Source organism: Anser cygnoides, chromosome 1, assembly GCF_040182565.1.
Source record: "Anser cygnoides isolate HZ-2024a breed goose chromosome 1, Taihu_goose_T2T_genome, whole genome shotgun sequence".
NCBI lineage: Eukaryota > Metazoa > Chordata > Aves > Anseriformes > Anatidae > Anser > Anser cygnoides.
In genome coordinates, this window is record NC_089873.1 from 4193810 (window position 1) to 4208531 (window position 14722).

Here is a 14722-nt window from a genome sequence, read left to right on the forward strand (position 1 = left end):
TCATAAGACACGTTATTCCCTCTTCCGCAGTCATACCAGAGCTCAGTTTAAAACCACATTTCTATTTAAACAAAGTAGCTCTGACTCCAGCTGGGCTGAAAGCCCTCTTCCCACTTAGAGTTTGGTGTCCTTTCCTCAGCATCAGAGACTCATGAGGGTTCTTGAGAGACCTTCCATCTCTCTCTCTCTATATATACCTTTTCACTCCACTTAACATTTAGCTCACACCAGCTCTGAGAGATCATTTCTCCACCAGTTTATTTCTGTACTTCTGCCCTCAGTTATCTCCCCAGCTCGGGGGGATATGGGAGGCACAGTGCATGGAAGAAAGGAATACAAATGTCGATCAAAATTTATTTTAGACCAAAGTGCTGAGAATCTTTTTTTTTTTTTTTCATATATTGCATCTTGGCAATGGATATTCAAGGGCAGTACAGAGGTACCCTTGATACATTCACAAAATCCAGAACAAAGCCATGTCACCTCTGTACAATGGTATGAGTTACAGCCACGGCAGTGACTGCAAAGATCCAAAAAGCAATTTTTTCTTGCAGTCAAATGAGGCACCTTTTACTATGATCAGAAAAGAAAGGTCTGACCAAAGAAATCATGGAGGTGTTTTGCTCCACGGTTGACAAAAAGAGAATACAAAGGCTGTAATCAGTTATGACCTTTCCTCATCACAGTCCCAAAGGTAAAATACTCCCTGTTTCTGAGGTGAAAGCAAAGCTGATGTCTAATATATAGCTGCAGAACCAGAGTTTTCAGAGGTGTTGTGCAACTGGGAGCTACACCATGAGGGGGCTGACCAGTATCACTGAAATTTTAGCAAGAACCTCAGGCATTACACCTAAAAGGAGTAATCGTTGAGGCTCAGATCAGTACCATGGTCTAAAGCATATTGAGCCAACTCTGTATCCTGTTCCTCTATCGTGTCACTGGACTGTTTATCGCTGTCTGTCGTGTCGCTGGGTGAGGGGAGTGACTGTCCTGCTCTGCTCTGCACTGCTGCTGCCTCACCTTAAGCACTGTATGTGGTTGCCACATACATTTGGTTGCCACAATGTAAGAAGGACATAAAAGTATTAGAATGTGTCCAAAGGAAGTCTACAAAGGGGAGAAAGGGTCTAGAGGGCAAGACGTATGACAAGCGGCTGAGGAACCTTGGTGTGTTCAGCCCCGAGCAGAGCAGGCCGAGGGGAGGCCTCATGGCGGCCTGCAGCTCCCTCACGAGGGGAGCGGAGGGGCAGGCGCTGAGCTCTGCTCTCTGGGGACAGCGACAGGACCCGAGGGAACGGCATGGAGCTGGGACAGGGGAGGGTCAGGGTGGGGGTTAGGGACAGGTTCTGCACCCAGAGGTGGTCGGGCACTGGGACAGGCTCCCCATGGCAGTGGTCACAGCACCGAGCCTGCCGGCATTCAAGAAGCATTTGGACAACGCTCTCAGACATAGGGTTTGGTTTTGGGGTGGTCCTGTGTGGAGCCAATTGGACTCAATGATCCTTGTGAGTTCCTTCCAACTCAGGGTTGATTCTATATGTCTGGGATTCCTGACACTTAACGTCACACTACTGTCTACTCAGTATGAATCTGCTTACGGACTAGTCATCCCAGGTTCCCTTCAGGAACAGCAGAAATGTGGGAGTGTGGCCATGGGGGTCGACAAGCCCCAGTGGTTGGTGATAACATCGGACTCTTAACGCTGAGACCATCAGGAATGTAAAGAGTTTAGAGGGAACAAAGAAGGGTGACTCAGGAGACACCTTGCCATTTGGGGTTGCTTGTTCTCCAGCCGTTAAGGCATGGAAGTTGCTGGGTGTTTACTGTTGCCCGGGCAAAGTTGTTGACCAATGAATAATTAGTGGAAAAGTACTGCTAAGGGGGCCTGTCCTCAATATGGGGATGCAACAAGGATAATGAAAGTATGTCCTCAATATGAGAGATGAAGTTAGGCCCTCAGTAAGAGACAGCTGAAGTTATGTCATCAATAAAGTAGCAGCAGTTACTGATCCTAAAAGAACCCTGGTGTCCGTGTGGTCATTACGCCACACAGAAAGAAAGAGGACTCCTGGGTTTACAATTCCTCTCTTCCCAATGTGGCTGTCTAATATGGGCAAAATGCCTGCCCACCTTGAATGCCCTTCTCTCCACAGCAGAGACCAGGCAGCTAGTTCAGGTGGAGGTGTTTGTCTGTGGCTTTGGAGACATGAGCACGTGTCTCCCAGCTGTGTGTCTCACCAGTCAGCGATTAAACAAAATCAGAGATCATCTTAGATCATCTTAGTTTGTCTGCATGCAGACCCAAATGAATTAACACACATTTTCCAAATAGAGATGAACAAACCGAGGACATGATGCTGGTCTACAGCTTCACCTAAGTGCAGTAGACTCTGAAACAAAACTCACTGAAATCTTTGTTTAACTTTCTATGGGTTTTGAATCTTGTCTATAAATAATGAAAAGGACACTGCTAGAAACTAGAAACTGGAAAAACTGAGCTAAACTCTATAACTCAGTTTTCTAATGATGAGATTTGGTACATGCACCATCCTTTCAAGTCTTGCTAGAAAATACATTACAGAGAATCACCTTGCTTTGCAGGGGGGACAGGGAGAAAGAGGGTTGTTTTTCAGATACCTTGTATATTGGAAATAATTTACTCAAAAGTTTTAGTAACATTGGCTACGGTTGCCTTGACAAACACCCTCCCCTTGTAGGAAGGGAAGGAGGGGACAGAAGAGCTGAAAACGGAAGCTGGGGGATGCATGTTCTTCACTGTTTTACCCATGTTATAAATCAGAACATAAATAGCAACTGTCACTGCTCTGTTGCAGAAAGAAACAGTGGGAGGGGAAAACCTGGCTAAATTCAGCTCTTAGTAGGTGTATAGTGCTTCAAGAGAAATAATGGTGACTCCCACATCAGCACTTGTCTCTCTGGTTTCCATGGATAAGTAGTGTACAACCTTGCCTAAATCCCATTCACAAGACAGAACAAATGTCTGTAAGCCTCAGCTGTTCTTTCTGTTCTCAATATATCAAGTCCAAAATGCCTCCGCTTTCACTCAGATGGAATCTTTTCCCACTGCAACTATTCCTGACTTGTGTTATATGCTCACCAACATACAGAAACTTCAGAGCAAATTCAAATGACCACATCAAAAAACTCCTGAAAAGAAAAGGCTTGAATGTAAGTGAAAAATTAAACATTAATTTTACTTTTGAAAAAATATAGAAGTTAGGTTTCTGCTCCCAAAATGCTCACAGAAGTCTGGAGTGAGGTTCCCAGGGAACCTTGGCACTAGATGACTTTAAAGCTTGGCCTCCTCATTGTTGTGACAGCCATCCTGTCTCTGGCTGTGGTGTCCTTGGGTATCCCTGAAGATTGTCTGCTACTTCACAAAGTCATGGGGTCACTAAAAGACTAAGCTGTATTACTGCTTCACTTGTGCTAAAGCAAAGCTGCAACAAGTCTGCAGGCTTCAGAAAGTTACTTACACTTGTGTATTTGCAAATAATCCTACTGCCACTAGCCTCTCTCTCTCTCTCTCTCTCTCTTAAAAATAGTATTAAAGCCACATACATGGGCAGTTTATTTAGATTACAGGCTAAATTTGTCCTCTCAGACGCACACATTCAGCACACAGTGAGGCTACTGCTGCTGTCTGTTTGGTGCTGAGGACAGAATTTGTCCTGAAGTATTGAGCTGCTGCATTAATTGACAACACGGACAAAGTATACATCTACCAAACCAAAGAAAAACCTTACTGTCAGTCCAAAGCTACAGGTACATTTTTAAGAGGGGTTCTTCTCCCACAAAACACCAGAATAACTCCACAAAACAGCTAGCTAACAAAAGCCCTACAGCCAGTCTGCTTTGAAAATGTATCGCTCTTGATCCATGCACCCCTGAGATGAACTGCCTTAAATCCATGCTCTCAGCTAACGTGTGCATTTGTAGTGGTGCAACAGCACTTATGCTCACTGGGATGGGCTGTGCTTATTTTGTCTTTGTTTGTTTCCAGAAAACATCTGGTACAGTGACACGCAGGGGAGGAATTGCACTTCCTGGCCTGGGTGGGTGTCTGCTCTGGAATGAGATATCTAGATGTGACGACAGAAAAATGTTTGTGTTTGACTTAGAACTACAGTTTGGATTAAAAGTTTTCTGCTCTACTGTGTTATTGGATCTTTCAGATGCCTCACACAAGCAAACAGAGTATTCCATCCACAGCCCTATCCTCACAGATGACTTTTTAGGGCCATGCTTTAGACTACAACATCTGGTGACCAGAAAGAGACATTTTTCTTTACCTTCCTTGCTGAGGTCCAAAACTTGCCACGCAAGGGCAGTTCATCAGTTTCATTATCCCTTTCTGGCCACAGCCCTTCCTGAGAGCAAGGGCATATCTCTTTTCTGTCCTGACTAGCACATGTACCATAAACCTGGTCATTCGAGGTCATTAAGGTCCCACTGAACCCAAACTGGGCAGTTTGAGCACGTGAAGTAAAGCTAATATCATTGGGATTAGCAGTGCGTGGGCACATATGTTCTACACTGAGTGGACCAAGATGCTTCCTCTGGTCCTGAGAGTAAAAGCACATCCATTCCTTGGGTATATTTTCCTTCCTTGGAAGATCCTCGTCCATCCTGCCTATAGGGAATAGTTCCTATTGTACGCTGTGACTTAAAGCAGACCTGCCAGAGTGCTGCTCAGACCACAACCAGGGACTGTGCTAAACACATACATGTTCTCACTGACTGGGGCACAGTGCTCAAGCCTCCTATTTTATTAGCATTGTCAGTAAACCCAGACATGTCATAAAGAACTGGACACATTTGCCCTAATCTAGTGGCTCAGCAGGAAAGGGTGGGTAGCAGGTCCCAATCCTTTGCTTAACACCAAAGATATGCCAGCAAGGAGCAGTATTGCTGCAGACATGTTAAGAGATCGGTGCTTTATTTTGGGACTGGGATTTGCTTTGGACAATGTAAGATGAACATATGAGTTTACTAAATTCAGGTTTAACTCTAGGGACCACCCTGAAAATAAACGATGGCTACATGTTGTCTACAAATCGGGAGTTTGAGGAAGAGGAATGTTTGCGTTGCTGCAGAGTCTGAATGGCTTTGCTGTAGTAGTGGGGCTACAAGACCTCCTTTCTGTGAAGAAGTAACAGGCAAAAATGTCTTTTGTCTTGTATATCACCTAAGAGGATGCAGTTACCTCCAGAAAATGTGCCTAGGACGGACTGAAATATCTTTCTTTTTTTGCAAGGAGCAAGGAACAAGAGTGCTTTAGTCTTAGCCATTCTGGTAAGGTGTGTAGGTATCAATCCTCATGCCAGGGAACAATGCTAATGAAGCCAAGGAAGGAGCAGAGGAAACTGAACAGTACTTCCCTACTGCATGCTAGACCTAAATACATGATTCTCCGGCTTAAACCTTCACCTTTTGGCAGCAGGGAGAAACCTATTAGCCACCTCCAGCCCCATAGTCACCACTCACCATATACCTATCTATCCTCCACCCATCTCATAACCATCTCCTTCTTCTTAGTCTGTCTGTACAGGGATTTTCCTGTCCCAGATCGCTGATGTGTTGGGTCTGAGGTTTACCCTATCTCCTCCACTCAGTGATCTACTTCTGCAGGCAGGCTCACATCTTTTCCCATGCTACCCCCAGCACCTCGAATGACCTTTTCAACCCTTTTCCTTTTAAATAATAAAACTCTCCATGGACAGCTGGTGGTGAGGCAGTGGTTTTTGTTGTCATAGAAAATTCTGTCAAATTTTTTGATACAGAACCACTTTTTCAACTAAAAAAAAAGGAAGTATTTTCTGAAGAAAATTTAGCTTTTGCTCTAGGAAACCGATGTGCAAAGTCAAATGTTTTGATTCAGCCAGCCTCATGGCTGAAACTATAGATATGGTTCCCTCATATCCTCCTTCTTTCTGCCAGGCAGGTTCATCCAGAGGATCACATCTCCCATGAGCACTGTTTCCAGGGGTGCTGGGACAGGGCCAGCATCTTTCTGCACCACATAACAGAGGTCACAGTGCATCCAGGAGACCAGCTGAACAGAGGAGTGCACACCATCCCTAACTAAATTCCTGTGTCACACAATAGCAGCACTCAGAATCAAAACGTTTTTTTTTCTGGACCAAAATATTTCCACTAAAAAAACAACAAAAAAAATCTGTACATTGGAAAGGAAAACATTTTTATTATTACTATTTGTTTCTCTTGTCCATTAAAACCAACCAAGGCTGTAACCCTGAAGCTTCCTTTTTCCTTCCACCAACTTCACTCATGATTTCTACTTCCATATGTGTAATGGCTTTGCTACTGCTGCTATAACGTACCTTTGCTCCTACGTATGTTTTAAACTTATTAGGATGATCTTTCCTAATGCTTTCCTCCTGTATTATTTCATCCTCGTCTCCTGATACGGAGACCTACTGTCATGTTTGCTGACAGTTATGATGTGCTAAGTACAGAAGTGTTGTTATTGCTGTCTTTGAATGCCTTTACACACTGTGGAAGCCGTTTCAACCATCTCCTATAGGCACCTTTCTTTGATGTCACATCACATTTTTTCCTTTAACTGTTTATTGTCTGGCAACCCTGAATGAAAATTGTCTGAATTTTTTTCATCATTGTAGCTGCCTTGTTTATGCTAGGAGATTATTTCAACGTAGCAACAATTTGCTAAAATACGTATTTCTCGTGAAAAATCTGACAGTTGTGCTTTCTGTTTTCTAGTTCATAGCCAATGTGGATAACATGCAGGGCTTTTTTCTTTTTCTAATCTCGGGTATTCATCAGGCATTCCTGATGAGATACAAATCAAAAATTATGCAGTGAAAGATACGGTTTCTCCAGAAATAGATAGCAGAAGAGCTCCTGGAGAAGTGGAGTCATCTCCTGATGGAAGGGCAAAAGTTCCCTGGCCTTGAGCAGAATGGGTCAGAATGAACTTTTCTGGCCTGTTTCATCTGAGGTCTACACACAGCCCCAGGAACACTGCTCAGTGAAGTTCATGGCCTGGTTTTGTAGATATGCTGAGGTTTTTCACACTGTTCTGGTGGCTGAGGCTCCTCTTTGCTTACATAACTAACCTCCCAGGCAGTTCAGAGCTACTTTCTCTGTAATCTTTGTGCAAAACATGAAAGTTTTATTGCTGTTTTATATCCAGGTCCAGACTGACACACAGCTCAGGTCCTCAACAGCTTAGCGACGGTGTGAGTCAAACGCTTGTAGGTTAAAACACTTGGTCATGCAGGAAATGCATTGCAGAGGATGCTGCATGAAGCGCTGACATGATGAGCTGTATGCAGCAGCCCTTCTATCCCTGTAGAACTGGCAGGGTGAGGATGCCCTAAACTGGGTGCAGCATTAGGACCCCCTGCACTTCCCTGATGCAGGCAAAACAGGAGTCACAGGAGGAACAGAATCAGACTGAGTACTATGTTCAGATGGCCACAAGATTAATGGCATCCTTGTTCTCCGTCAGTTATAGATTGGAAATATTTGTCTTTTAAGTTTGTTATTTCCTATGCATATGCTCTGACTATATTGTTGCATCTGTTGGAGATAAGCAGGGCATTTGTACTTGACAATGATAGCGAAAAGGGGATAAGCATCTTTTGAGTGAAAGGCAAACAAATTAAAAGATATAACAATTGAGGCAGCTAACTACTGAAAAGCACCCCAAAATAGGTCAGTACGGCAATGACCATTCACAAAACCCATGAAAAAGTTACATAGAGTTTATCATCTGTAAATCTCAGGGCTCTTTATGGCTCAGATGAATATCAAGAAATTCATTTTAGAGATAACTGAACCCTACATCCGTACCACACGGCACCACGCTGATGGGGTGAGAGAGACAAGGTACAGCTCTGTGAAAGCTGCACCATTTTCCTTTCATCTCATCCTGAATACATCCTATACCACCACATGCTTCTTCCATTCAGCATTTCTACCCCAAAAGACCAAACACATGAAAGTATTTTTACACATAGGTGGAACTAAAAATATCCCCAAATGAGATGGCACAACTCTGCCCCAGCAAGCTGCCTCAAAGTAGTGGTGATGCTGTAAGGTACCATACAAACCAGAGGAATTATCTGTTCCTAAGACACCTGTGCATAATTTAAAAATCAATCCATGTTTGTTCTTTGCACATCGTAGTTAATAAATGCTGTCTCTTCTGCTGGATGTGATCTGGTAGGTGATGACAAATAAAAAACTTCCAGCAGGCCTAACAAATCACAAAATGAACACAAACAAGCAATGATACGGGAAGCATTCTGCAGTTGTCAGTGCTCTCCTTCTAGCCAGGCCTACAAGCAGGAGTCAGATGCTCTGGTTAGGATGCAAGTACAGACAGAAAACAATGCAACAGAACAGAAACTCCAGATGAGCTTGTAGGATCTCACAGACTGCCTTCTGCTGTGCAGCAAGAATATGATCCCATGAACATTTCTGTGTGAGGGTTGGCAGGTGGCACGTGAGTAACCCTGCAAAGGAACTGTTCATGCATTTGTAAGATGCACATACCCGTGATAACAGGATCAAGGTCCTGGCTAGTCCTATAAACACTTTCATGCATACAGGTTTTGGGTGTTCGTACCGCTGTATTGACTTTCTCTTCCTTTTCTATTTCAAGAACCCCTTTTTCAAAGCTTAGGCAAACAACAACACTCCACTTACTCAAATCCTGGTCTCAGCAATGGGAAGCAACAGCAGAATTTGCAGCCAGGTTTTTAAACTTAGATCCGTAAACAGGTATGCCAAAAGCCAAGAGCAGCTTTTAGAGCAGCCCTTCTGACAAAGCCCTGGAAGACAGTTAATGTTTCTCCTCCTTCCTAGGCTGCTACAGAGCTGCCTATTCTTTGCAATTAAACCCAGGCAGTAAGAGAAGGAACCAAAAAGTTGCCACCAAAAGTTATATTCACCGTATCACTTCCTTCGGAACAAGCAAAGTGGGAGGATAACAGAGGGACTAACCTGGAAAAGTTTCAAAGGAGGAAAAGCAAGAACTTGTCATGCTGGGAAACTAAGCTGCTGGGGCTCTCCTTTCCTCCATCCCTTCTTCCTTGTCTCTCCCTCTAAGCTTTTCTTTTGAGGCCCTCCACCTCTGACGTGATGCTGAGGCGCACAGTGCATCCGTGAGAAGCTCTGAGAGCCGACTGAGTGACTTTCTTTGAAAGGAAGCACCCTTGAGGCAGAAAAAAAAAAAAAAAGTGTTAGCTCCACCCAGGCTGTGGAACAACCCTCTGTTCATAGCTCTCCTTGCTGTGAAAAAAAAAAAAAAAGTGAAAAGTTTTGCCCAGTGCAGCGGGGTGATTACAAAAACAGCCTGAGCAGAGGGGGAGTGCTGAGATGCAGGGTGGAGGTTCAGGACAGGGATCTGAAGCCTTGACGGGGCTTTGGAAAAAATCCCAAAGGATATGTAGAAGCAGGGAGAAAGCCCAGCTGAGCTTTGCATCACCTATGCCAGTGCAGCTGTGCCACCAGCTTAAAGTGGGCAGTCTTCAAACTCTGAAAGCTCTGAAGCATGATATGCTTCTTTCATCCTGTGTCCTGGGGGCTGGCCAGAAAGTCATGGAAGGAAACTAAGGAGTGCAGCATGGCTCAGGGAGCTTGGGGAAAGCGAGGGCTGGTGGATGTCAAAGTCTCATGATCAGCCTAAACACCGACAAAGAAACAGAAGCAGGTACCCAGAGCCCCCACTGGGTTCCAGATTCAACCGATGTCAGGTGCACAGCTCGGTGGGTCGCTGAGCTCCAGGCAAGCGACTGTCCTAGGAGCCCCTCTGATGCCTCCAGCTCCGTGCAGCCCTGCTCCACCACAACCAGGCGGGACAGGAACCTCCTTGGAGCAGCTGCTCCTTGCTGGTCCCTCCACTGGGCTCCTCGCATGTGTTCCCCAGATACCCCCAAATGCTGTGTGGCCTCAGCTGGGATGTGGGGTCCTTGTCCTTTTTTTTTTTTTTTTTTTTTTCCCCAATCAGAAACAAACAAACAAAGAAGAAATATCAAAGGACAGGTCCAAGATCTCAAGGATTTGTCTGTTCAAAAATACGAGAGTCAGAACATCGACCTATTTGCTGCAAACAGTTCTGCTTCTCCCTCCCCCCACCATTTTTTTTTTTTTAATAGCGAGTTCAGTGAAACTTTATCTCTTCCTGCCCTAGTAACCTTACTAAATAATCTGCTCTTAGCATGACTCAAGTGAGTGGCTTTCAGCTGCTCATGTCCTTTTCTTTGCCACTGCCATTTCAAAAAAGGGCCCGTAAAAAGCTTTCTGCCCTGGCAAAGTATCACAGTACTGGAGACTGGAGAAAAGTACAGCCGAGAAGTTAGTTGCAATACAGCGATAAGGGCTCATAAAAAGGATCCGATTACACCCAAGAGTTTAACTTCATTGGCATTCAACGTGCGTGGAGGGAACATAACCCGAGTCTCGAGACCAAGCAGCCGGGCTGGGTTTTCGAGTCCCCTCCTTCAGAAGGAAATGCAGCTCACAACACTACGCAGTGGAGGAGGGACGGACACCGCTCCTTTCTCTTTACCGCTCAAATCTGCTTTCAAACTTACCGCACTGCTAGTTTGTTGAATATTGCAAATTTGATCCAAAAAAGATTTACCCAGCAAGTGAGATACATCATCCACAGTAAAACTCAATTTCTACGTAGCTGTCTTACTACATACTGCTGCAGCCAAGAAGCACCTAAAATGCATCAAAGACGCTAGCAGAGGAAATTATTTTCCCTCTCTCTCTTTTTTTTTTTTTTTTCCAGTTTGTTTACTCTGTGTGTGTGTTGAATAACACTCTGGTTATAATCCATTTTCATTGTTTTTCTCATTTTCCCCTCTTCTTTGTATTGCATGAAGTCACAAGGGAGAAAACAACACTTTTTAAAGGGAGGAAAATGTGATTATGAAACCACAAACACTTGCAACAGACATCAGGTGTAGGACCTGAAAGTAATATAAACTGTTATTTAAGAAATGAAAGAAAGAAAGAAAGAAAGAAAGAAAGAAAGAAAGAAAGAAAGAAAGAAAGAAAGAAAGAAAGAAAGAGAAAGAAAGGAAAAAAAAAAAAAAAAAAGACCTCTGGCTAGATTTCAAGTTGTCAGGCTCTAAATCCTTCACCAGAACCAAAACTGATTGCTGAAGCGGAGCGTCCTGAGCAGCATCCCGGGTACCAACAGCACCAACAGCGCCCCAAACTTTCTTTTTGCCGGTGCCTGGGCAGCCTCATCCGGGCCCGCTGCTCGCCAGCTTTTTTTTTTCCTCCCTCCTTCCTGCATCCAGCGCGCAAAGACCGCGCAAACACCGCGCAAGCACCGCTCACCGCCTGCGCCCGGGGATGGATGGATGCCCGGCCCGGGGGTACCTGCTGCCCGCACGGCACGGCTCGGCTCGGCTCGGGGAAGCTCCGCTTGGCTCGGCGCAGCCTGGTTTTGCTTGGCACGGCTCGGCGCAGCCTGGTTTGGCTCGGATTGGCACGGCTCGGCGCAGCCTGCTTTGGCTCGGCTTGGCACGGCTTGAGCGCAGCTCGCCCCGGCTCGGCTTGGCACGGTTTGGCTGGACTCCGCCCGGCTGGACTCGGCGTGGCTGAGCCCGATCTGGCTCGGCTCGGCTCGGCTGAGAGCAGCCCTGGCTGCCCCCGTCCCCCCGGGGCTGCCCTCGCTGCCTCTTCCTCCTCCTCCTCCTCCTCCTCCTCCTCCTCCTCGGCGCCACCCGGCTCCCCCTGCCTCCCTCCGGGCTTGCCCCCAAAGGACCCCATCCCCGGGGGCTTGGAGCAGGCTGCGAGATGAGCATCGAGGTGAGTATTGAGGTGAGCATCCTATCCAGATGAATACGCACATGAACCATGGCAGCAAAAGAGGTGCTCATGCTCCTCGTCAATTTGTCCCACCGTCTTGCATTCTTGGTCATTGGTCTTTGAGATGCAGCTCTTCCAGGCAGGCCCAACCTTGGACCAGGTTTTTAGCTGAAAAAAAGGATGGGTGGTCCCCATTTGGTGCAGCCTTTTTGGGGCTTGAGGGTATCAGCGATGGGTTTTTTTGACCAGGACATCCCTTTAGGGACCTTCTCAGCTCCATTCCTATGGCCTCCTCCTGTGCTGGAAGGTGTGGTGTTGGGGATTGCTGGCAGGTGGTTCTGGAGGAGGGACACTGGCCTGGGATCCTGGGAGAGGAGCAAAAAGAAGGAAAGGAAACCCCAGAAATGCGGGCATGAAAGGGTTTTGGAGAAGATCATCGAGAATCCCCTCCATCCTGCAGGAACACGCCAGCCGTGAGACTAGTGGATGTCTCTGTCGTTAATGGTCAAACAAATATTATTACAGATGTGTCACAGACTGATGGATGTCCTTCACTCCCCTGACCATGCGCAAGAAGTACGCATAGAAGACAGGAAGGTCTAGCATACAGACCTATGGAGCTAAATAGAGCTCTAATACATAGGTACCTTCTCTGAGTCCCAACACCTTGGTGAAGTATCTCAAATGCTGGTTCCTAAATGTCAGTGCACCATCAAACATGCAGAACATGCTACTTGCCAGAGCTGCAAAAGAGATGTTTTCTTTGAGATCGTACAAATGAAGTGCTTAGAAAATTTAGGAGCCATAAGTGCTCACTTTGAAATGCTGGGATGGTTCTTTGAATACTGCTGTGGAAAGGGAAGATGTGATTGTTTTGCCCTTGATGGTAATTCCTAAAATGCAAGCTACCCATTAAACTAAAGAAAGGGAAGGTAGAGCAAGGCAAACAGAAAGGTTGCTTTTTGGAAATTGAGGTAAATGAGTTGCTTTCAAAGATCATTTCTCTTCTATTCGCTGGAGCAATCTGAGCTGAGTATAATACATATTCCTGTTACCAGCGGGAGAGGAAAAGGCATTTTGTAAGGCAGATGATCTTGCATTTTAATTGCTCACATGCCATTAACTTACATACCCATCCTTCCTGTCTGCATAGGAAAGCATTATACTGGGGGGTTTGATACTGCTAGCACGCAGAAGTTCTTTCACCTAAGTGAAGGCAAGCTGCAGATAATTAAAATCCCATGTAATCCCACCCCAAGTTTAATTTTGCAGATCCACTGGTTGCTGATGCTGTTGCTACAGTTTGGACAGTAGCATGATGAGTGAAGGACCGTCATATCTGCCTGCATGTAGACTGGATGAGTGCAAGCTTTGTGGTGGCATATCCCCAATTGTGATGAAGCCCCGTGGTCTCTCTCCCATTCCCTGACCCCTTTGACATTGCCAACACACATGTACCAGATCCTGCCAGGGGACCCAGCAGTAACTTATACAAGGATTGCTCTTCTTCTGGGAGATTCTGCAGGTCTGCAACCACGGAGGCTCAGGGTTAGCTTTTGGATATCACACACAGCACAGTGCATTGGGACATCAAGCCCCCCAAAAAGACTAGCATCATGTCCTAGCAAAACATTTGGCTCTGCAATGACAAGGTCTCAGAGCAGGAAAAAGTCCTCAGTAGGACATCTTCTATCCCCTGCCCCAAGAAAAAATCCACATAAGCCCTTTCTATGGGGCATTCACCCACCTCGTCCCTCCGGATCTCCACACCTGCCCCTGGCAGGAGCTCTCCTTCAATGTCAAAGAACATTTCCTTCACGTGTAAACTAAACCATCCGTGCTGAGATTTAAGCCCACTTCTTGTCTTGTCCACCAGGGATGGGGAGAACAGATTTTTCCCTTTTTCACAAAAGCGTTTTGCATATTTAAAAATGGCAGCGCAGTAGTCTGGGAGGTAGCTACCATATTAATTACCCAGATGACACAGAGCTTCCACTGAAACACACATCAACTGCTGTATGTTATTATTGTCATTTAATTTGACTTGTACAACTAATCAGGCATTGCCTTTTACAACAGACGAGGCCACTCCTGTGGGTGTAGGTATTTGGAAACCAAAAGCCCTTAAAGCTGCATCTTTCTGGTGGAAAATATCACCACAAGCCATCGTGTTTTCTTTCCTGTATTTGAAAACCACCCACATTTTCAGTAAGAAAAAAAAAAAAATTAAAAAAAAAATTAAACTGATTGAGCGTTTTGCCCAGGCAGTGGGCCTTTCTGAAGAGTTTCATTCTCAAAATATTTGTTCTCTGTTGTTTGTTTTTAAGGACGGTTATTTACAGTTCTTTGTTAATTTAAAAGAAGTGTGGGAAAAAAAAATAATTAGGGGACGCATGTAATAACTTCTCTGAAAGAAGGCAAAATATTCCTCTTTGCCTTTGGATTTATTGAAGCTCTGTTAATGAGCTAATGCACATGAAAATAAAAAGAGGAAGAAAATATAGCAGGCTAGGTCATTTTCAATGTTAAAATAATACTAAAACTGAGCGCTTTTTTTTCCACTTTTTTTTCCCCTTTTCCTTTCTCCCTTAAGCTTTCCATTTTTGCTCAGCATGCGCTGCATGTTAATATGACGTTTATATTTCAGTCTCATTATCTCAGTCATACAAAAACAGGTTTGGAAAGAACCAGGGAGGTCACTTTGTCCCCTCTGCTATACGGTGGGTCCAGCGCTCCCCAAACCAGGGAGGTTCCCGTGAGGTCTGTCCGCCCCTGCCCTGCCATCATTACACACTTCCAGCCCGGGAGCTCCCTGGCCTCCACAGAAGAGGACAGGAAATGCAGTGAGCAAATCAAACCACTTGCAAAATACTGTGTGATG

General features: G+C 45.3%; 1 protein-coding gene across 4 annotated transcripts in view; it reads right to left on the reverse strand.

Moving 5' to 3' along the window:
• PRKCQ (protein kinase C theta) overlaps positions 1–11548 on the reverse strand; it is a 60875-nt gene extending 49327 nt beyond the window's left edge. The window contains exons 1-2 of one of the 4 annotated variants that reach the window (XM_013185484.3): positions 11410–11548; positions 9016–9226 (exon numbers count right to left, since the gene is read on the reverse strand). The gene's annotated coding sequence lies outside the window, so the exon portion shown is untranslated. Of the gene's footprint in view, positions 1–9015; positions 9227–11367 lie in introns of all 4 variants that reach the window. The other 3 variants (XM_013185483.3, XM_013185486.3, XM_013185485.3) reach the window with 3 other exon arrangements.
• Between the last annotated feature and the right edge of the window lie 3174 nt (positions 11549–14722).